The sequence below is a fragment of the Microcaecilia unicolor genome, chromosome 8, assembly GCF_901765095.1.
Source record: "Microcaecilia unicolor chromosome 8, aMicUni1.1, whole genome shotgun sequence".
Lineage (NCBI taxonomy): Eukaryota > Metazoa > Chordata > Amphibia > Gymnophiona > Siphonopidae > Microcaecilia > Microcaecilia unicolor.
In genome coordinates this window covers 176,852,681-176,876,047 of record NC_044038.1, presented here as the reverse complement: position 1 = coordinate 176,876,047, position 23,367 = coordinate 176,852,681, and the positions used below count along the sequence as shown (strand labels likewise).

At 48.1% G+C, this 23,367-nt stretch overlaps 1 protein-coding gene across 1 annotated transcript in view; it reads right to left on the bottom strand.

Annotated features, from left to right (window-relative positions):
• TCERG1 (transcription elongation regulator 1) overlaps positions 1–23,367 on the bottom strand; it is a 161,292-nt gene that overhangs the window by 117,175 nt on the left and 20,750 nt on the right.

Sequence of the window (23,367 nt, the reverse complement as noted above, 5' to 3'; positions counted from 1 at the left end):
AAGATACAAGTAACAACCTATGCATCCAATTTCTCCTATTTAGGCATACAAATGTGGAATGCACTACCAAAGACTGTGAAAACGGTTTATGACCATCTTAACTACAGGAGATCATTAAAGACTTACCTGTTTTGCAAGGCCTATCCCACTGACCCTACTTAAATGCTTCAACTCTGCAACACAACATAACCTTAGATCGTATTGGACATTATATATTCCTTATTATCGTTGACTCTTATTGTACCTTATAACCTAACCTTACCTGACCCCTATTTCAATCTATATTTGTTTACCCCTACCGGACTTGGCATTCGCCTTTACGGTATTTTGTAAGCCACTTTGAGCCTGCTAATGGGTGGGAAAATGTGGGATACAAATGTTACAAATAAATAAATAAATACCAGGTATTGAATCAGGTTCCCTAATAGTTCAGGCACAGTGAAGGTTCTAAATTTCCAATACAAATGAGGTCCTACAACAACTAAAGCACCCTGCTGTTGCCCACCAGATCTCCAATTCCACCAGTCTGTCTTCTGAAGGTTAACACCACCACCTCAAATGCCTGTCCGAATCTTGCGATTCTGCATGTCTTTGAGAGTGGTGCCACCTTAGTCCAGAATGGTGGTTAGTTACCACTGTGCCTAAGGTGTTGACCTTGGGAGATCTCAGTATTTCCTTTCCCTACAGAGCCAAGGAGAATAAATTTCCCATAGCCTCACCTACTCTCACACCGGCTTCCAGAATATCCCATTTTGCGGCAATTAGGGCTGTAGCCTGATGGACCAGGAAGGACTCTTGTCAGCTTCTGAAGTCTCGTGAGTGGATCTGGCATGCTGCTCCCTATGATACTCCCATGTGTCGCCACTTGCACTGCTCCTGACACAACCTTTCCTGCATTTCTAGGAAACTCTGGAGCTGAGACCCACCTCTAGTAAACCTTTACATTTGTGACCTCACCAGCTGAATGTTACACCTGTGCTTCTGCACATTTTCTCCTCCTCACCAGCTGAATGTTACACCTGTGCTTCTGCACATTTTCTCCTTTGCTCTCCAACCCCCCCCCCCCCCCCCAATCAACTCAGCCAAGGATGTATTTTAGCCCCGTTCCAACAGGCTCATGGAGCTGAAAGACAGGACAGAGAGAGTGGCCTGGAATCCATCAGGTTTCACCTTCACTCCCAGATCCACAGACGGGGGGGGGGGGGGGGGGGGGGGGGTCAGAGAGGGCTCTCCTCCCCCTCCTTCCTGCATTGTCAAAACTCAACTGTGAGCCCCCTGTTCTCCAACCAGGTCCCAGTAGTACCATCTGAAGTCCAGAATCCAGTTGCATGGGTACCGGCCTATCATCTGCTGGGAGACAGAGAAATATTGAAAATGAACAGGGGGCAGGGTGTCCTCTATAGGACACAACTCGCAACTTTTGTTCTGATTCTCCATCTGCTGGTAGAGGGGCACAACACATGTTTGGACTGGTATGTTAACAATAAGGAATTCTGACATTGGTTGTATTATTTGTTAAACTGGTTATCCTGTTTTTCTTGGTGGTCCAAAGCACATACCAATCATAAAACAAAATGAAAGCTCAGCATTTAGCCCAATCAGTGACGATCATAAAAACAAATGAGACCTCATTCTAGCATACACTGTCAAACTCAAAGAAACCACAATAACCAATCCCAATCCCTACCCCACTCCCTCATCTACCTCTTCACATGACACAATCAAAAACACCTCCTAATGTCAACACAAAAACAAACCAAACTCTCAACAGCTGTATGTCAAAGGCATCTGCCAGAGGGAAGAACCAATATCCACTAATACTTTACAATGAATAAAAAGAAGTACGCATGTATATTTATATCCATATAGATATGTTTGTATGTATATCTATTATCTATATGCAGACTGTAGACTCCAATAATGCCTTCTAAGCAAGTCCACATTATATCAAGCACAGCAACATGGGGTCTGCAGTCCAATATGTAAGCCGCATTGAGCCTGCTTTTAGTGGGAAAGTGTGGGATACAAATATAATAAATAAATATGTGTGTGTACATATATAGAAAAAACTCTAACCACTATAGGAGAGTACAAACTCTGAAAATAATAATCTCTAAACCTAATAAATAGAGTTTATATATTGAATAAGTTTGGAGGTGTCCCTTTAAATGGGTGAAAACAATTTATTCCACCCCATATACAATCTGAATCTAACAAATGGAACCTCAAACCTCCTAGCAAGAGGCCATGCCAAATATTGCCAATCTCTTGTATATAAAGGAGTAGGTTAATATCATAGGTTCCAATTTAAGAGAGACAAGAGAGAAAAAGATCCCAACGTAAAAACTCATACAATATGAGAAAACCGTATAGGATAAAAAACTCTTTATATTATAATAGGTTATGTAGCGTCATGGCGCTTTGACGTTATGACGTCATGACGTCTACACACGCTTTTTCAATATAATTTAAAATGATCTGGAGATTCAGTTCCTATGCCATCTTTGAGTTCCATATTACTGAGCTTTAGTTTTCAGTGTTGATTGGTATCAATGTTTTAGATGGATGTGAAGCGCCCTTCCTGAGGCAGCCACGAGGTTGGCGAAACAAGGCGCTCTTGTAGAAGGGTTGGCGATATTTTCGCCATCACACAAGAAGGGTCGGCGTTTTTTCGCCGCTATACTAATTTTCAAGGCTCCGGAGCCCTACCCGGGGGGACTTTTTGATTTGGACTTTCATCTTTTTGAAGCAGTTATTCCAGCAATAAGCTAAGTAGTTTTGACCTTACTATTTATACAGTTTTAGATAGGTCTTTTGTTACTATTTTGTTATTATTTATTGCACTGCAAGTTTTTTTCCCTAGGGGGCTCCTTAGGTAGTCGGGTTTAGGCTGGGGCCAGTTTTGGGTAATTTGGGTTTTGTTGGTGTCCTTTTGATTTATTCTATTTGGGAGGGAGAAAGAGTTTTTTATCCTATACGGTTTTCTCATATTGTATGAGTTTTTACGTTGGGATCTTTTTCTCTCTTGTCTCTCTTAAATTGGAACCTATGATATTAACCTACTCCTTTATATACAAGAGATTGGCAATATTTGGCATGGCCTCTTGCTAGGAGGTTTGAGGTTCCATTTGTTAGATTCAGATTGTATATGGGGTGGAATAAATTGTTTTCACCCATTTAAAGGGACACCTCCAAACTTATTCAATATATAAACTCTATTTATTAGGTTTAGAGTGTGTACATATATACACACACACACATCAACACATAAATGGATGGATATATGTACATACACATACATATAGGTTTTTATTTCAATACAACCCCCTATACTAAATCTTAACAGCTGTGCAAATAGCACCTAGTTAAGTGAGCCCCCTAGAACAGTATTAGATTTTATACTTTAAAAAAGCTGACTAGCAACAATGGAAAACAAGGCTCAAGACAGTTTAAACTTAATATCTGCATCCAGCTCCAGTTTACTGCACTCCATGTCAGTCCCTTATAAAGACAGATATGGTAAAATTATGTATCATACCTGATAATTTTCTTTCCATTAATCATAGCTGATCAATCCATAGACTGGTGGGTTGTGTCCATCTACCAGCAGGTGGAGATAGAGAGCAATCCTTTTGCCTCCCTATATGTGGTCATGTGCTGCCGGAAACTCCTCAGTATGTCGATATCCAAGCTCCATCCGCAGGACTCAGCACTTAGAGAATTACACCCACAAAGGGACACTCTGCCCAGCTCACCACCGCCGAAACGGGGGAGGGGAATTAACCCAGCTCATCCCCACACAAGTGGGGGAGGGGAATCCGTCCAGCTCATCCCCGCTCCGCGGGGGAGGGACACCACCCCGCCGATGCGGGGGATCTGGCTTATCCTGCAACCGCAACCGCGGGAGGAGCTGACTGACCCTAACACCGCCGAAGCGGGAGGGGTACAAAGCTGCCCTACAGCCACACGAAGCGGGAGGGAGCGCCGGCAGAATTTATGTCTCAATCCAGCCCCGTAAAACGGAGGGGAGAGGAATGCAGCAGCTCACTGTAACACAAACTCGTCTCAACTCTTGAAGAATCCAATTGAAAAAACTTGAACACGAAGTCCTCCTGAACAGGAACTGAAGACTAAACTTGAACCTGAAATGCAACCAGAATATAAACAGTACAGATATCTGGGAGGGGCTATGGATTGATCAGCTATGATTAATGGAAAGAAAATTATCAGGTATGATACATAATTTTACCTTCCATATCATCATGCTGATCAATCCATAGACTGGTGGGATGTACCGAAGCAGTACTCACCCAGGGCGGGACATTGAAATCCCTGACCGCAACACTGAAGCTCCAAACCGGGCCTCCGCCCGAGCAGCCACAGTCAAGCGGTAATGCCTGGAGAAGGTATGGGCCGATGCCCAAGTTGCCGCCTTGCATATCTCTTCCAAGGAGACGGACCCGGCCTCTGCCATCGAGGCCGCCTGAGCTCTAGTGGAGTGAGCCTTCAGCTGGATAGGCGGCACCTTCCCCGCGGCCACATAAGCCGCTGCAATGGCTTCCTTGACCCATCTTGCCACTGTAGGATTAGCAGCCTGCAGACCCTTACGAGGACCTGCAAACAGGACAAACAGATGATCCGATTTCCGGAAATCATTGGTCACTTCCAAGTATCTGATGATGACTCGTCTCACATCCAGATATTTGAGAGCAGAGTATTCCTCTGGGTAGTCCTCCCTACGAAAGGAAGGGAGACAGAGCTGCTGATTCACATGGAAGCGAGAAACAATCTTGGGCAGGAAGGAAGGCACTGTGCGAATAGTCACTCCTGCCTCAGTGAACTGCAGAAAAGGCTCTCGACATGAGAGTGCCTGGAGCTCGGAAACTCTTCTGGCTGAAGTGATAGCCACCAAAAAGACTGCTTTCAATGTCAGGTCTTTCAGAGATGCCCTCGACAAGGGTTCAAAAGGCGGCTTCTGCAAGGCTCTTAGCACCAGGTTGAGATTCCACGCAGGCACCACTGAGTGCAGAGGAGGGCGCAGGTGATTAACTCCCTTGAGAAAGCGCACCACATCTGGCTGCGAAGCAAGGGAAGCACCCTTCAGGCGGCCCCTGAAGCAAGCCAGAGCCGCTACCTGGACTTTAAGGGAACTGAGCGACAGGCCTTTCTCCAGACCTTCTTGCAGGAACGCCAACACTGAAGAAATTGGAGCAGTGAAGGGAGAAAGTGAGCCTGCTTCACACCACGCTGCAAAGGTACGCCAAACCCTGGCGTAAGCAGTAGAAGTAGAGCGCTTCCTCGCTCTCAGCATAGTGGCGATGACCTTGTCTGAGAAGCCCTTCTTCCTCAGACGCTGCCGCTCAATAGCCAGGCCGTAAGACCAAAGGGGGAGGGATCCTCCATCACCACGGGACCCTGATGCAACAGGCCCTGCTCCACTGGCAGTCGCAGAGGGTCGTCCACTGAGAGCCTGATCAAGTCCGCATACCAGGGACGTCCTGGGCCAGTCCGGACCCACCAGGATTATCCGGCCCGGATGCTTTGCCACCCGGTCTAGCACCCTGCCCAACATGGGCCAGGGCGGGAACACATAGAGAAGCTCCTGTGTCGGCCACTGATGGAGAAGAGCATCTACTCCCAGGGATCGAGGGTCCCGTCCTCTGCTGAAAAAGCGCGCCACTTGGCAATTGGCCGATGATGCCATCAGATCTAGGCTCGGCTGGCCCTAGCGCTTCGTGATGTCCAAGAACGCCTGAGCCGATAACTGTCACTCTCCGGGATCCAAGGTATGGCGACTGAGAAAGTCCGCCTTGACATTCATGACTCCGGCAATGTGGGCCGCTGACAGCTGTTCCAGGTTCGCTTCCGCCCACTGGCATAGATTCATGGCCTCTTTGGCTAGAGGGGCGCTCTTGGTACCTCCCTGGCGGTTGACATAGGCCACAGCTGTGGCACTGTCCGACAGGACCCGTACTGGCTTCAACGCCAGTACCGGGAGGAACTCCAAAAGCGCCAACCGAATGGCTCTGAGTTCCAGGAGGTTGATAGACCACTTTGCCTCTGCAGGAGACCAGAGCCCCTGCGCTGTCCTTCCCAAGCAGTGGGCTCCCCAGCCCGTCACAGAGGCGTCCGTTGTGACGACAATCCACTCCGGGGTCACAAGAGGCATCCCTGCAGACAACTTGTCTGTCTTCAGCCACCAGCTCAGCGCCTTGCGCACTGCTGGGTCCAAGGGAAGGCGCACAGCATAATCCTCCGACACCGGAGTCCAGCACTGCAGCAGAGAGTGTTGTAGTGGTCTCATATGAGCCCTGGCCCAGGGCACTACTTCCATCGTGGCCGTCATAGAGCCCAACAGCTGCACATAGTCCCAAGCCCGAAGCGGAGAGGCTACTAGGAACTAGTCCACCTGAGCCTGAAGTTTGACAATCCGATTGTCCGGCAGGAACACTCTGCCCACTTGGGTGTCAAATCGAACTCCCAGATACTCCAGGGACTGAGTCGGGCGCAGCTGGCTTTTCTCCCAGTTGATACACCCCAGGGAGCTCAAAAAAGCAATCACCCGGTCCACAGCTTTGCCGCACTCTGCATAAGAGGGGGCTCGGATCAACCAGTCGTCCAGATAAGGATGGACTTGTACTCCTTCCTTTCGCAGGAAGGCCACGATGACCACCATTACTTTGGAGAAGGTCCGCGGAGCAGTAGCCAACCCGAACGGGAGGGCTCTGAACTGGAAGTGTCGGCCCAGGACTGCAAAACGCAGAAAGCATTGATGAGGAGGCCATATGGGAATATGCAAGTATGCTTCCTTGATGTCCAAGGATGCCAGGAACTCCCCTGCCTTCACTGCCGCTATAACAGAGCGGAGAGTCTCCATGCGAAAGTGCCGAACTTTCAAGGCCCGATTGACCCCTTTGAGGTCAAGGATAGGCCGTACAGAACCTCCTTTCTTTGGTACCACAAAGTAAATGGAGTAACGTCCCTTGCCAAGCTGATTTTCTGGCACCGGAACGACCGCACCCAGGCGGATCAGATTGTCCAAGGTCTGCTGCACTACCACAGCTTTGACCGGAGACTTGCAGGGAGAGAGTACAAACCCGTCTCTTAAGGGTCGGCAGAACTCTAGCTTGTAGCCGTCTCTGATGACTTCCAGCACCCAAGCGTCTGAAGTTACCCTGGTCCACTCGCCCAGAAACGAGGACAGGCGTCCTCCAATCTGCACTGGGTCATGGACCAGGACCCCGTCATTGGGTACGAGACCCTGAGGGAGGACCGGAGGGCGCACCTCCGGGACGGCGGTCTCTGAGAAAGGAATGCTGCTTGGGGGAGAAGTTCCTCTTGAAAGAAGAGGGGGCAGAGGAGCCCGACTTGCCCGGGCGGTACCGACGGGCTTCCTGAAACCGTCCTCTGGAGTTACCGGGCGAGCACTGGCCCGAGCCCTGACCTCTGGTAACCTCTTGCCCTTAGACGTGCCGAGATCGGTCACAATTTTGTCCAGCTCAACCCCAAAGAGCAGCTTGCCTTTAAAAGGCAACTTAGCCAGGCGGGACTTAGAGGCGTGGTCAGCAGACCAATGCTTCAGCCAAAGCCACCGCCGCGCAGAGACTGTCTGAGCCATACCTTTAGCCGAGGCTCTCAAGACATCATACAGTAAGTCTGCCAAATAAGCCAAGCCCGATTCCAGGGCCGGCCAATCAGCCCTCAAGGAAGGATCCTGAGGGGGAAGCCCGCTGCACAATCGTCAGGCACGCCCTGGCCACAAAGGAGCCGCAAACTGAGGCCTGTAAACTTAAGGCAGCCGCCTCGAAGGACGACCTTAAGGCCGCCTCCAATCTTCTGTCTTGGGCGTCCTTTAGGGCCGTGCCACCTTCCACCGGCAACGCCGTTTTCTTAGTCACCGCAGTGATTAAAGAATCCACGGTAGGCCAAAGAAAGGCCTCCCGTTCACTTTCAGGCAAAGGATAGAGGCGGGACATAGCCCTAGCCACTTTGAGGCTCGCTTCCGGGACATCCCATTGAGCCGAAATTAAGGTGTGCATGGCATCATGCACGTGGAAGGTTCTAGGCGGGCGCTTCGTCCCCAGCATAATGGCGGAGCCAACAGGGGCTGAGGGAGAGACGTCCTCCGGAGAGGAAATCTTCAAAATGCTCATGGCCTGCACTAACAGGTTGGGCAAATCCTCTGAGCGAAAGATCCGCGCTGCAGAGGGGTCATCCGCTCCATCCGAGTGGGAATCCGTCTCCTCCAAGGAATCTCCAAAGGACCGTTGGGAGAACTCAGATACGCTGCCCTCATCTACATCAGAGGAGACAGAGTCCTCTAAGGCCTGGGAATCCACCCGAGGGCGTTTAGGCCTCAACCCCTTTATCGGACAAGGGAGAAGGGGCAGCGTTTTGCATAAGGAAGGCCTGATGCAGCAGCAAAATAAACTCGGGGGAGAAACCCCCCAGATTGTGCACTTCAGCAGCCTGGGCCACAGCCCTAGACGCACCCTCAACCGGCGCTCGCAAGAACGGGGGAGAAACATGCTGCGCATCCAAGATGGCGTCCGGCGCGACACTCCGCGGAGCCGTGCGGGAAGAACGGCGCTTAACTTTAGCCGCTTTTTTGCCGTCGCCCAAATCAAGGGTGGCCATGGCATTAACGTCTCCCAGCTCAAGGGCGGCCCAAGAAGAAGCCGTCCGAGCAGAGTGGCCGGCCAAGATGGCGGAGGCGAGCAGCGGGGGATGGGCGTTTATGGCGGGAAAAACCGCCGCACCGGAGGAAGAACCGGGACACTGACCGGCCTCCAAACTGACACCCAACAAGGGCGAATCAGACTTTAAGACCCCCGCATCCCCGCTAGAAGCGCACACGCGGTCTGGGGAGCGATTCTTCGCGCCCTCGCCCTCCGACGCCATAGGCCACGTGGAGATCGATCGGGGAACCCCCTGCTCGCTATAAAAAGGTAAACATTACCTGCTTCTCGCTCCGAGCTGTAACGAACTGGTGTCCCAGTGAGTAGCTGCAATAAACGTTTAAATAAACGTTGAAATAAACGCCCTTAAGGACGTCCAAAATTTTTTTTTTTTCCCAACGGAGCCAGCGGGAGGGGGGAGAAAAGGAGGGACCTGGCACCACCAGGTTTGCACTTGCTCAAGAAGAGCCCTCAACCCCAGGTACTCAACAAAACCTAAAAATTAGGCTTGGAGACCTAGCCAGAGCTGCTGCTGTGTGTGACCACCACCTGCTGAGATAGAGAACATACTGAGGAGTTTCCGGCAGCACATGACCACACATAGGGAGGCAAAAGGATTGCTCTCTATCTCCACCTGCTGGTAGATGGACACAACCCACCAGTCTATGGACTGATCAGCATGATGATATGGAAGCCCTTTTACCAAATGTGGCAAAGTTTTGCATTTACTGCACACAGAGATGCCCAAATTACAGTGCGGTAACTGTAAAGCCTCTGCAGTAACTGTTGGATATGTTCCCAGCATCAGCCCATGCAGCTGCTATACAGAACAAAGTTTTCCTCTGTGGTAACTGCAGCGACAGGTGGAGGTGTCTTTTCAAAGCACTCAGGCTTACAAAGTTCCATAGTTAAGTGCATCCACGCTATTTCAGAAGTGGTAAGTACATTCCTGCTATCTGAATAAGCAACAGCGCTTAGTAAATTACCATGCAATACCTGCAAGTCACAGTGCATGCCCATCGCCTGCATCATTCTCAAATATGCAGTTATCACATGAGTGAGGGAACTGTTACCACTGCCAACAGTTCCACTGCCACCCGCCAACAGTTACTGTGTGCTAATTCAAGCAGTAACAGCCTACTGCATTTTAGTAAAAGAGCTCCAGAAACAGGAAACTTACAGATAATTCTACAAGACTGTCAAACCAAACATAGCTTATAGATGCCACTTGTACAGTAGCAACTTACTGCACAGTATTCAACTGCCACATTGCTTGAAAAGAGTTCTTCTACATAAAATGCCCCTTCAAGCAGCAAGAAAAACAGGAGAGTTCAAATTCAAGCCCAAGTTGGTTATCATCCTGTTTTCATATTTGATATTAAACAAATCCAATGCAAACCAACTGATTTTTCACATGACACATTTAGAACCAAATGCAAAAAAATATACTTTTTGTTCATGACAACTGAATAGTACAGAGCTTACTGTACAGGACTGTTAGCACCGAATTTATCTGTGTCCATGTGACTCTGGGCATGTCAAATAAACTTCCCTATGATCTCACCAAAGAATCACTAAGCTGCTTTACTACAGTACTTCAACAACCTTGTTTATCACATTGTATTGTAAAATTGAATTCTTACAACAAATTACTTTCTTATGCATTATTCTTTGTTATGTATCCTATACTGTTTATTGTAAGCCACAATGAACTCAAACCTGATTGGGATAATGTGGGATATAAATGTTACAAATAAATAAAAGCAGATTATGTAAAATATATAACATAAATTGCATTACATTTAGCAAGCTGCACTACTCACTGCAGGGTAGCAACACCTCAAGAGGGGTTACTGATTTTCCTCCAGGAGCATCAACATGCTAATGCATAAGCCAATCTCCCAAAGATACACTAAAAGGGCCCAGGGAATGTTTAACAAAATCCCCCTACCCATCTTGATCTATTAGAAAAAAAAAAGTGCCTCACATGGGTTGACCCCCCCCCCCTTCTTCTACCCTTACTGTTCCCCCCTTTTCTTTTCTTTTTTTTAAATAAAGAAGGGCTCTCCATGAATTCCCCCAAACCCCGTTTAAATGTAACTTCTCTCCCTAGATCCACCCAATACCCCAATACAGGTGGCAGAAACGATTCTGAGCCACTCCTACCTATCCACATACTGCAGCGGGACATGTTTATCCACTCCTAGCCTAAGGTGAAATTAGGCCTTACCTGCTAATTTTCTTTCCTCTAGATCCTGTTCAAGACGCTTGGGTTATGCACTCCTACCAGCAGAGGGAGACTGAGAACACTAAAACTTCTTATACAAGTAGCCTGTGCAGACCTTCTACTAACCAGTAAAACAGTAACAAAGCAGAGGAACAAAACACCTCCACCTAAACAAAACCACTGTATCCACACTCAGATCTCCTCCCCTTAAGACGGGGGAATTCAACTGCAGATGGGCACAAACGGTACCACAAACTGCCCTTAGTTTAACTCCAGGACCCAAATCACAGGAGCTACTAGAACTATCAGCAACTGAAGTCTAAAGAAATTATCATACTGAACTGTCCGATACACTGGGTGGGCTCTTGAACGGTCTGGAGGATCTAGAGGAAAGAAAATTAGCAGGTAAGGCCTAATTTCACCTTCCTCAGCAATCCTCCAGACCGTTCAAGACGCTTGGGACGTACCAAAGCAGTAAACACATCTAAGGGTGGGACCTGCGAAGCCCAGAAGACAGGACTGCAGCTCCAAAACTGGCATCCTCCCTTGCCTGTACATCCACTCTGTAATGTTTGACAAAAGAATGCAGAGAGGACCACACCGCCGCTCTACAAATGTCCACTGGTGGAACAAAACTACTCTCTGCCCAAGAAGCCGCCATCCCCCTAGTAGAATGTGCCTTGAGCCCCACCGGCACCGTACGGCCATGCAATATGTAAGCCGAAGAGATGGCATTCTTCAACCACCGAGCTATAGATGCCTTAGAAGCAGCCGCTCCCTTCTTGAGCCCCCCCATGAATGACAAATAACCTGTTCGAAGACCTGAATTCCTCGGACCTGCGCAAGTAAACCTTCAACATTCTGCGCACATCCAATTTCGCCAAACGACGCTGACAAGCATCCCCCGTCCGGTCCCCCAAGACCGGCAACGAAATCACCTGATTGACATGAACGGAGGCTACCACCTTAGGTAAAAACGAAGGCACTGGACGCAGCTAAACCTTTTCCTGAGAAAACCACAGAAACAGAGGCCTACATGAAAGAGCCTGAAGTTCCGAAATCCGGCGAGCCGACGATATAGCTACCAAAAAAACCACCTTCATAGTAAAGTCTTTTATCGAACAAGACTCCAAGGCCTCAAAAGGAGAACCCGCCAAAGAGTCAAGAATGATATTAAGATCCCACTGAGGAACTACCGGCCGCTGAGGAGGCCGAATCAACTTCACCCCCCTCAAAAAACGGACCACATCCGGGGAAGACTCAACCGACCTGCCCTGCAACTTACCCCAAAAACACGCCAAAGCAGCCAGCTGCACCTTCAAAGATGACAACGAAAGGCCCTTCTCAAAACCATCCTGCAAGAAATCTAAAATGCACGACACAGAAGCTGACGAAGGGACACACCAATCTTCAAATATGCGCCACACACGCACATAGGCCAAAGACGTCGAACGTTTGCGAGACTGCAGCATCGTCTGAATCACCTGAGGGGAAAACCCTTTCCTTCTCAACCGTTCCCTCTCAAGGGCCACACCATAAGAGAGAACCGATCCGGATCCGGCATGACAACTGGACCCTGACACAACAGCACCGAGCCCCCCAGCCGCAGAGGCTCGTCTTCTAACAAGCGCATCAGATCCCTGAACCACGGCCGGACCCGCAAGACATTCTACCCTCTGTAGGACTCAACCTATCAAGGGCCACGGGGGAAACACGTACAACAATACCCGCTGAGGCCATGGAAGGACCAACGCATCGATCCCTTCCGCTCGCGGATCCCGACGCCAACTGAAATACCGAGGAACCTGAGCATTATGTGCCAACGCCATGAGATCCACTACTGGCATTCCACACTTTAGAACTATCTGGTCAAACACCGACCGGTGCAGAGACCATTCTCCGGGTCCAACATGTGTCTGCTTAGAAAATCCGCGTTCACGTTGTCCACCCCGGCCACGTGCACCGCCGAAATCTGCACTAGATGCCTTTCTGCCCAACTCATGAGCAGAGCCGTCTCGATTGCCAACCGCGGACTCTTTGTACCGCCCTGCCGGTTGACATACGCTACCACTGTCGCGTTGTCTGACATGACTCTTACCGCCTTTCTGACCACACTTGAGCGAAACGCCAACAGAGCTAGTCGAATCGCCCTCGTCTCCAACCGGTTGATAGATCACTGAGCTTCCTCCGTCGACCACAGCCCCTGTGTGGACCGACCGAAACACTGAGCTCCCCAGCCCAGCAGACTGGCATCCGTTACCAGAATCACCCACTGAGGAGGTTCCAACGGCATGCCCTTTTTCAGATGGGCCAAGCACAGCCACCACTGGAGACTGCGCCGAGGAGCCCCCCTCAATGGCAACCGCAAATCCAAACTGTGTACCTGAGGAGACCACCGGGACAACAGAGCCACCTGAAGCTCACGCATATACGCCCTGGCCCATGGTACTACCTCTACTGTCACTGCCATGAGGCCCAGAACCCGAAGGTACACTCGAACAGTCGGACTCTGAACGGACATTAACAGCCGGACCTGCTGCTGAAGAGAAGCGATCCGAGAATCCGGCAAAAAAACACGACCCACTGCCGTGTCAAACCGCACTCCCAAGTACTCCAGACTCTGAAATGGGATAAACTGACTTTTGACTACATTCACTACCCATCCGAGCGATTCCAGAAACGCGACCACCTGAGCCGTCGCCGCCACACTGTGAGCCCGAGCCTTCGCCTGGATCAACCAGTCATCCACATACGGATGCACCAGAATTCCCTGCCTCCGCAAAGCCGCTGCTACCACCACCATTATCTTGGAGAAGGTGCGTGGAGCAGTTACCAGACCAAAAGGCAGAGCACAGCACTGAAAGTGCCTCCCTAAAACAGCAAAACGAAGGAAACGCTGATGGGCCTCTCAAATCGGCAGGTACAGATACGCTTCCATGAGATCCAGTGACATGAGAAATTCTCCCTGACGAACAGCCACTATGACCGAGCACAGAGTCTCCATGCGGAAGGATGGAACCTTGAGCGCCCCATTGACCCTCTTGAGATCTAAAATGGGTCGAAACTGGTCCTCCTTCTTCGGCACCACAAAGTAAATGGAATAACAACCCATTCCCAGCTTGTGCCGAGGAACGGGTACCACAGCTCCCAACTGGATTAAGCGACCCAGAGTCTCTTGAATAGCCTTTAACTTGACTCGAGAGTGACAAGGAGAGGGAAGAAACAGATTGTAAGCTCTTTGAGCAGGGACTGTCTTTCTTCTATGTTTGTGCAGCGCTGCGTACACCTTGTAGTGCTATAGAAATGCTAAATAGTAGTAGTAGTAGTAGTAGAGGGAAGAAACAGATCCGGCAGCGGGTGCTCGAACTCGAGCGCATAACCGTCGCTAACGACCTCCAGCACCCACTGATCTGAAGTAATTTGGGTGCACCCCTGAAAAAACAGAAGAAGTCGCGCCCCGACCTTCACCAGAGGCTGGACCCGCACACCTTCATAAGAAGGACTTATTACCATTTCCGGCACCTCCGGAGGAGTCCCGACCTCCTCGACGACCCCCTCGAAAGGACTGCGTCCGCTGGAAAAACCAGCTTTTAGAAGGAGACACAAATCTGCCCGGCCTGTACCGTCTCGCGTCCTTAAACTGACCTCTAGCCGAACCACCTTGACTAGCCGCCTTAGGCCGTAACTCCAGCAACCATGAGACCTTGGTATCCCCAAGACCACTCATCAGTTTATCCAAGTCCTCTCCAAACAACATAGAACCTTTGAAAGGTAGAGAACACAACTTTGCTTTAGAGGCCGCATCTGCCACCCAGCCCCTAAGCCAAAGAGCCCAGCGAGCCGTCACCGCCAGAGCCATATTCTTAGCCGAAGCCCTTAGCAAATCATAAAGGGTGTCTGCCAAAAATGAAGACCCCATCTCCAATTTGGCCAGGTCCTGAACCAAACCAGTCCTATCTAACGCAGGCTCATCCAAGAGCTTCTCCGCCCAACAAAAACAAGCTCTGGCTACCAAGCCCCCACACACAGAGGCTTGCAAGGCCAAAGCCGACAAATCAAAGCTGCGCTTCAGAAAGGACTCTAGCTTCCTATCCTGAGTATCTCATAAGGCTTACCGCCATCCACCGGAATGGCCGTAGCCTTAGTAACCGCCATAACCACCGCATCCACAGTAGGTGGTTTCAGCAGGGCCAAATCTTCCGGAGGCAAGGGATACAGCCGCGCCATAGCCCTAGACACCTTACCAGCAGCCTCCGGCACAGACCATTCCTGAAAAACCATGTCCCTAATGTCTGAATTCATGGGAAAGGAACAAGAGGCTCTCCGAATCCCCTTAACCAAGGGATCTACCTGGGTTCCCTCCACAGAGGGAGTGGCCGCTGGAGCAAACTTCAAAGTAGAGATCACCTGATCAATGAGCTCTAACAACTCATTCTTGTGAAAAATGCGAACCACTGAAGAATCTTCCCCAGGCCTTAGCCCATCCTGATCCTCAGACACATCTAAGAGATCCTCCTCTCCTGGGTCACTCCAAACGCCCGACCCAGACAGAGAAAGTATCTCCATAGGCTTCGAAATATCCACCCGTGGGCGCTTAACTCCCACTGAGCTAGCAGCCTCCGGGGAACAAACAGCCTGAGAGGGGCCAGCTCTCCAGGCATTATACAGAGACCAAACAAACTCAGGGGGGAAGCCAGACCCCCCCGACGCTGCTGAAGCCCCAACAACACTTCCCGCAGTCTCAGCGACAGACCCCCTCGCTCCCGAGGCAGCAGGTCCATTGCGTGATCCGTGGCCAAACTAGGTGTGCTTCCCGCCACACATGGGTCCCCTGGCGCCAGTATGGAATGCGCGGCCAAAAGGGCCTTGCTTCCCGCCAAAAACGGCTCCGTTGAGGCCGACCCGGGACGCACAGCCAAAATGGCTGCGTTTCCCGCCAAAACCGGCCCCGCCGTTGCCGTCCCAGAATGTGCGGTCAAATCGCCGCCCAACACCTCCGCCGACTCAGGGGAAAGCACAGGGGGCAAGAGCGCTGACAACGTAGGCTCCCCACAAAAGGAGAAATTAGATCTTACCTGCTAATTTGCTTTCCTTTAGTCCCTCCGGACCGGACCAGGATTGGACTGATGGGTTGTGCTCGCCTACCAGCAGGTGGAGACTGAGAAAAACTCTGACTAGAGAGCCAATAGGAGCCCTGGCCATGTGACCTTAGCCTCAGTATTTGAATAACAAAGCAGGAAAGAAAGAAAGACCATCTGTGCCGTATGGAATCCTAGCAGCCACAAAGCACTCGGCAATGCCAAGTATCAGAGCTCACCAACAACTCTTACCAGAGAAGTGGTATGGCCCGATTTGTATTACAGCTCACCAGCAACTCTTACCAGAGAAGTGGTATGGCCCGATTTGTATTACAGCTCACCAGCAACTCTCACCAGAGAAGTGGTATGGCTCACTTGTCTTATAGCTCACCAGCAACTCTCACCAGAGAAGTGGTATGGCTCACTTGTCTTATAGCTCACCAGCAACTCTCACCAGAGAAGTGGTATGGCTCACTTGTCTTATAGCTCACCAGCAACTCTCACCAGAGAAGTGGTATTGCTTACTTAAAGTTTCACATATGTATACTAGCATGGCTTACTTAAAGGTTCACATATATATATACCAGCAATTGAGTACCCCAGCAACTCTCACCAGAGAAGTGGTATGTCCCTTTTGTAGGAAAGCTCACCAGCAACTCCTACCAGAGAAGTGGTATGGCTCACTTGAATTAGAACTCACCAGCAACTCTCAGCACAGAAGTGCTAAGGACCTCAAAGTTCTATACATATATAGATATATAAATATATACATACATATATAGATATATAAATACATACATACACATATATTCCAGCAACTGAACCCACCAGCAACTCCGACCAGAGACGTGGCATGGTCCACTTAAAGTCCTATATATGTACAAGCGTCTTTGTTTTTTTTTTTTTGTTTTTTTTTTAATACCCCGTTGAAAAAGTGACAAAATATGGGAGGGGCCTGGTCCGGTCCGGAGGGACTAAAGGAAAGCAAATTAGCAGGTAAGATCTAATTTCTCCTTCCTTAGCGTCCCTCCGGACCGGACCAGGATTGGACTGATGGGAAGTACCAAAGCAGTAACCTTAAGGGAGGGACCCTTTCAAACCCCTAAGCATCTCCGAGTTGCATAGATCACCTCCTGGCGACAATGAACATGTAGAGTGTATATCAATCAAAAGAGAATGAAGATAAGCTCAAAATGGCACCGTACAAAATGTGCACCTAGTGCACCAAAAATCGCTGTGCGAAGGAAAGAACCCCGCTTCTCAAGATGGAGCATATGTTAACACTCTCAGGAAATGGTCCCCCAGTGAGTAGACAAATAGAAGGTATGAATTCCTTAATACGTCGAGATATAGTGAGGCCGAAACAACGGCAACCTTACCTTGACTAGAAGTACCAAAAGGAAGGACCAAATAGCTTGTAACAGCTCTCTAAATATATAAGATCTGTTTTAATATATAAAGCATATATAAAGCATATAATTTCTTGTGATCTTGAACGCCAGTAGAAGAGTCCAGACCAGTAAGAAAAAAGTGATTGGAAAAGATGAAAAATGGGAAACTACGGTAGAGTGAAAAAGAAATACCCAGGTAAAGAAGTACCTCTTACCTAGACGTACTAGCTGATTGGAAAAAAAGAAAACCTGTATGAGAGAAACTTGCAGTCCTGACCCTGCTAGCTGAAGCCATGGCTACTAACAACAGTGTCTGAAAGGAGAAAGAAACCTTAAAGGAAACAAGATGATTTTGAATTATCGTGCGAAGAAGAATAACACCCTGTCCCTCTGACAATGCCACTAAGGCAGAGAGGCTAAAAGCTGAGAAGAGAATACTGCAACTACAAAAGATGCCATCCTGCTTAGCAAGGCTGAATGCCTGTCCCAGACTGAGAGCATGCACCAGCCTGAGCAAGAGAGAAACAAATAGGCCGGACTGGGGAAGAGAGAAGGTCCTCTAGAGAAAACAGAAAACCCCCTCGGCTCCATAAAAAGTCAAGATGACAACCTAAAAGGCAGCCTGGTATATCTGCAAGGATAAATATCTAAGCGAAATGCCCGACCTGAAGAAAAGGCCACCATGCCAGAAGGGGATGGCATGCTTCAGGGCTGGTCAGATGGTAGATCCATACAAATGACTCCCCTTGAATAAAACAGACATCAGCCATGAAATAAACCAAACGTCAGTGCGGATGTGAACCCACCTAGGAGGCAGGACGACTAGAGTCAGAGTGAGAACCGAAGCTGGGCCTCCCGGATGACATCTCACTGCACTGTTCGCTAGATTACCCCTTAGGCAGCTTACAGAGAGAAGTGAAAACATGCAAAAATAAAATGACATACATGTCAATCGTGTAAAGGGGGGCACATGCAAGCCCTGTAAAGAAACAGAAAGGATGTACCTTCAATACACAAGAAGACCAGAGACCTACCAGGGGCCTCAATATGTAGCCTAAGAAGGCAACAGACCTACCAGGAGACCGCAGACCATTCTGAAAGAACATAAGCTAGAAACAGTCCTGCCAGAGAGCAGGATTGAGTCTTTGAAGTAACCTAAGATGATAACAGTCCTATGAGAGTCCAGAAAGAGCATTCCGGACTAAAATAACATGGCAACAATGCTGACCAAAGACAGAGTGCTCAGAATCAAACGCTAGCCCTCAGGGATACCTCCTTGCTCCGAGAGCGACTGACAGTCCCCTAGTTTCAATGTAAAGAGACCACATGGTAATCCTGAAAGCAAACCGAATGCCAAGAGCCAAGAAGGAAAAAATTAAGTTGCAAAGTAAAGAGACCACATGGTAGTCCTGGAAGTAACAACCAAATGCCTGGAGGAATGTCCTACTCAACTAATGCTGAAAAGAAGAGCAGCAGTCTCGGGGAAAAAAACAAAAGGGAAGCTGCAAATGCTTCAGAACACTCAAAAAGATAAAGAGCACGGGAGTGCAGCTCATGAGACTGCAAAAGGCAATTGCCCAGGGAAAAAACCTTGCAACTATGTCGCACGTAACCCCAAAATATTGTGGAGACTGTGAAATATTTAGACAACTCTTTACCACCAGTACTAGGCATCCTGAGAACCATAAAAATTGCACTTCTCGGTCTGCGACTTGCTGACTTGTCGACAAGAGGTTTTTTTTTTTTTGTTTTGTTTTTTTAAATAGCTAGCTGACTCGCCATGAGAGAAAAATCTCCCCTTTTCTGAGGGGTAGCATAACTATGATGAACTTTTAGAGACTGGAAAACAGTGTTGTGAAGGAACATTATTGCGCATTGTGAGCTGGTCACCCTTCCAGGACCCAGCCCGGGCGGACCCTGCTTAGCTTCCTTCACACCGGGCTCTATCCTTCTCAGAAACTCTCCTAAGAGAAATATGCAGAAAAGTTTGTATCAAAAAATGTGCTGCACAAAGCTTCACTAAGGATCGAAGGCTTTCATGAAAAAGACTTGAGACTTTGAGAGCGCTCTTGACAGCATTTAGAATTGAAATAGGAGGAAGGAAAATTCCTTCTTAGGAACTAGGTTCTTGTGATAAAGATTTGAGACATTGAAAGTGCGCATGACGGCAGTGAGATTCCAAATAGGAGGAAGGGAGATCCATTCTTAGGAACTAGAAATTAAAATTGCATTCGGAAGAATCAAGAGAGAAAATGGTCTAAGATCCAAGGGTCTATGTAGGGAGACCCCTACTTCACGCCTTGCCGTGAGAGCGATAGAGAAAGGAGGCGAAATGAAAAGCATAACCATCTAAAAATAAAACCGCAAGAACTCCTGGACAGAGGAAATAAGAAAATGACTGTCATGTAAGAGTAGCCTGCAACTATGATTTCATGACACAAAGTTAAACAGGTGAGAGTGGCATGTACCTATGACAACATCCTTACTGCCCCCATGCCTGTGGAAGAACAAACGTATAGCTGACATATAGGAAATATCCTGGAATGGAAAGCAACCTTTCGAAAAATGCTATAACAAAAAAAAAAACACAACTGTGAACTACCTTCCAACAGTCACATTGGAGCAGACTCTGTGGGTGCTGTGGGTGCTTGAGCACCCCCAATATTGAGAAAAACTCATGTATATGTCCGAGGAGGGGTCATTTCCATTGGACTTAGCACCCCCAATAATTTTGAAAAGTTGGCTCCTAGCCCACAGACAAACGCCACCCGAGATTATAAAGAAACAAACATCAAACAGGCTGGCCAAGTGATGAATATATAGTGGGACATAGACATACAGGAGTCCAAGATAGAGAAATAAATTGCTAAAACTTGGACCTGCACCCAGTTCTGTAGCCCACCTTTTGATGCTGCTTTTAACTCCTAACCCTTATTCACTCTGTTCAGAACCCTTATTTTAAACCTGCTCACTTTAAAATCTCCTTATCTCCTGTTTGTTTTGTCTGACCTAATGAGATTGTAAGATCTGAGGAGCAGGGACTGTCTCTTCATATTCAAGTGTACAGCGCTGCGTTTTTCTAGCAGCGCTTTAGAAATGATAAATAGTAGTAGTAGCAGCTTCAGAGACTGTAGTGCTGACTATTAGGCTACAGCAACCAGCTACTCAACATTAAAAACATAAAAAGCAAAGAAATGACCCCCCTAAAGAACATAGGCGACTCCTGAGAAAGATCGGCCCCAAACGGCCCGAAGACGGCGAAAGAGAAAGTCCCGACGCACCCCCCAGTGGCGCACAATATTTACAGGAGCCGGAAGAGGAGATCCCCGACGCTGGCATACAGCGCGTCTCAGCTTCTCGGACATGACGGTAACTCGCGTGCACGCGCGTACCCGATTCGCGCCAAAATCTCTTTTTTTTTTTTTTTTTTTAAGCCCTGCTCCGCCGAACAAACCGCTAAGGGAAGAACACAAACGGCAGTGCTAAATAAAATACAGCTCAACTCAAAGAGGGCTGAAAACAAAATGCTGCCGCTTACTCTTTTTTTTTTTTTTTTACACAGCTGACTCACAGCATTCCCATGCAATCAAACAGAGCTGTCTGCTCATTCAGTCAGTGGGGACAAGTTGTCTTTAATTTTTTTTTTACACCTAAACTCCTCCAAATTACTGCTGCCTCTTTTTTTTTTTAACCAGCTAGATAATATAGACACCTAAAACAGCAACCAGAGCTGCCTGCTCGTTAAAGTAATGGGGAAAACTCCGCTGAAGAGTAATAGAACAACACATAGCTGTCTGCTCGTTAGAAGCCGGGGGATGTAGCTTGCTCCTTAAAATGCTTATAAGATTTAACTTTCTATAGTGGCTGCCTCTCCCAAAGACATACACCTTTCTAAACAAAGGGTAGTCCTTCCCAGCTATGTATGGGAGATGGGGAGGAAGGGGGGAGGGACCCGGAGACATCCGAGTTTGACACCCCCAGAGGCTGTAAAAGAAAGGAAAAGAAGTCCCTACCTGACCAGCGTCTAACAGAGAATTCCTAGGCACAGAAGAAGAGGTAGCAATGTTGTTCTTATTGTAAACCTCTAAAAGAGAAAGAGAGAGACTAATGGGCTCGCTTCCTACCTGCTGGGAGACTGAGAAAATACTGAGGCTAAGGTCACATGGCCAGGGCTCCTATTGGCTCTCTAGAGTCAGAGTTTTTCTCAGTCTCCACCTGCTGGTAGGCGAGCACAACCCATCAGTCCAATCCTGGTCCGGAGGGACGCTAAGGAATTTACATTGGCCACCTTTCACTTCAATGCCGCACTTCACACAAAACCGACACCTCGCCAGCTTAGACATAATGGCCGCGAACACAATAAAAACAAACAGTTGCTTTGTGCTCTGACAGACTAATAGGCAAAACCGCCTAAGGCAAGAACACCCTTGAAGACGTTTTATCTCTAGACTGCCACAAGAACGGCCAAAATAGCCGCCTTTTAAAAACATTTTTATTTATTTTTTTAAACCTCGTTGCTGATGCCTAAATGCCTCAAGGGTACAGAACGAGGTCTGTAGCCGAGGTCAAGCAGTCCTCCAGAGAAAGAGCACAGGGGGAGGGACCCGGCCACCCGGGTGTGACACCCCACAGGAAATAAGAAGCTCCTTAGGACTTACACCCTGTAATAGAGATCCAAGTGTGGGTTCTCTAACATTTACAACCCAACCTAGAAACCCCAAACGGGCCTACCAGACTGAGCACACTGCACAGGCTGCACACATCTACCCTCTGCTGAGACTGAGAAAATACTGGTTAGTAAAAGGTCTGCGCAGGCTACTTGTATAAGAAGTTTTAGTGTTCTCAGTCTCCCTCTGCTGGTAGGAGTGCATAACCCACGCGTCTTGAACGGTCTGGAGGATTGCTGAGGAAGATAATATTTAACCATCTCTCTGACCTCACGTGCAACTTTCTTCAAATCAGTCACCTTACTTTCAAATTCTTCCTACTTTCTTACTCATCTATATGTTACAACTTTGCCTTACCCTTCACTACCAATTATAATGTTCTATTAACGTATTGTGTTGTCATTGCAAGTAATATAACCATGCCATATTTTGTATTTATACTGAAATATTTTTACTGCTGTAATTGCCTATTGCTCATGTTTGATCTATTCTTACTGTACACCGCCTTGAGTAAATTACTTCAAAAAGGCAGCAAATAAATCCTAATAAATAAATAAAATACCCTGCCGCTCCCTCTTCACAAATGGCATCCACAGGCTCCTAGTAGTAGTCTTCTGGTGCTACCGCAAATGATCAGGCTGCCAAATATATTATCCAATTGTAAAATGGTGCACAAATGCTCTAATTTACTGCAGATTAGTGAACAAGGGCCTTCAATTTTAATCTCTTTTTATAACATATATATAAGCAATTTCTCTCACATTGACGGTGGCATAAAATTATGTTTTAAATCTACATTTTTCATGAACTCTCTCTACAATATTTCCACAATTTGGGCCAGCTAGATGACTCGGTAGCAGTTCTAACATGACTATGCAGAAGTTCCTAAGCCCAGCACCCACTCCTGGGGATACTGCAGTGGTACAACTCACTGGTCATTTAAGGGCATGGTTTCTCAGTCACTCTAATGTAAACTGGCTAAACTCCAGAGGCACACAAACCGTGTACTGGTCTGTGGGATCCTGGCTGAAAGCAATGGTGATGGCTGGGCTAGATGTTAAAACCTGAACAGAATAAACCTAGGATAGTTTTGAAGGCTCAGAGCTGAGTATCTGCAGTAAAGAACAGCTGCCTGATCTGATTGCAGTGACTAGTTAGTTAAGGGGCCCCTTCACTAAAGCTCAGTGCATCTCAAATACTAAGAAGCCCCTTTTATACCTATGGGCTTCTTAGCATTTAGCACATACTAAGCTTTAGTAAAAGGGCCCCCTATATAAAGTAAGCAACCACCTCTCCCCTCCACCCCCCCCCCCCCCACCACCACCA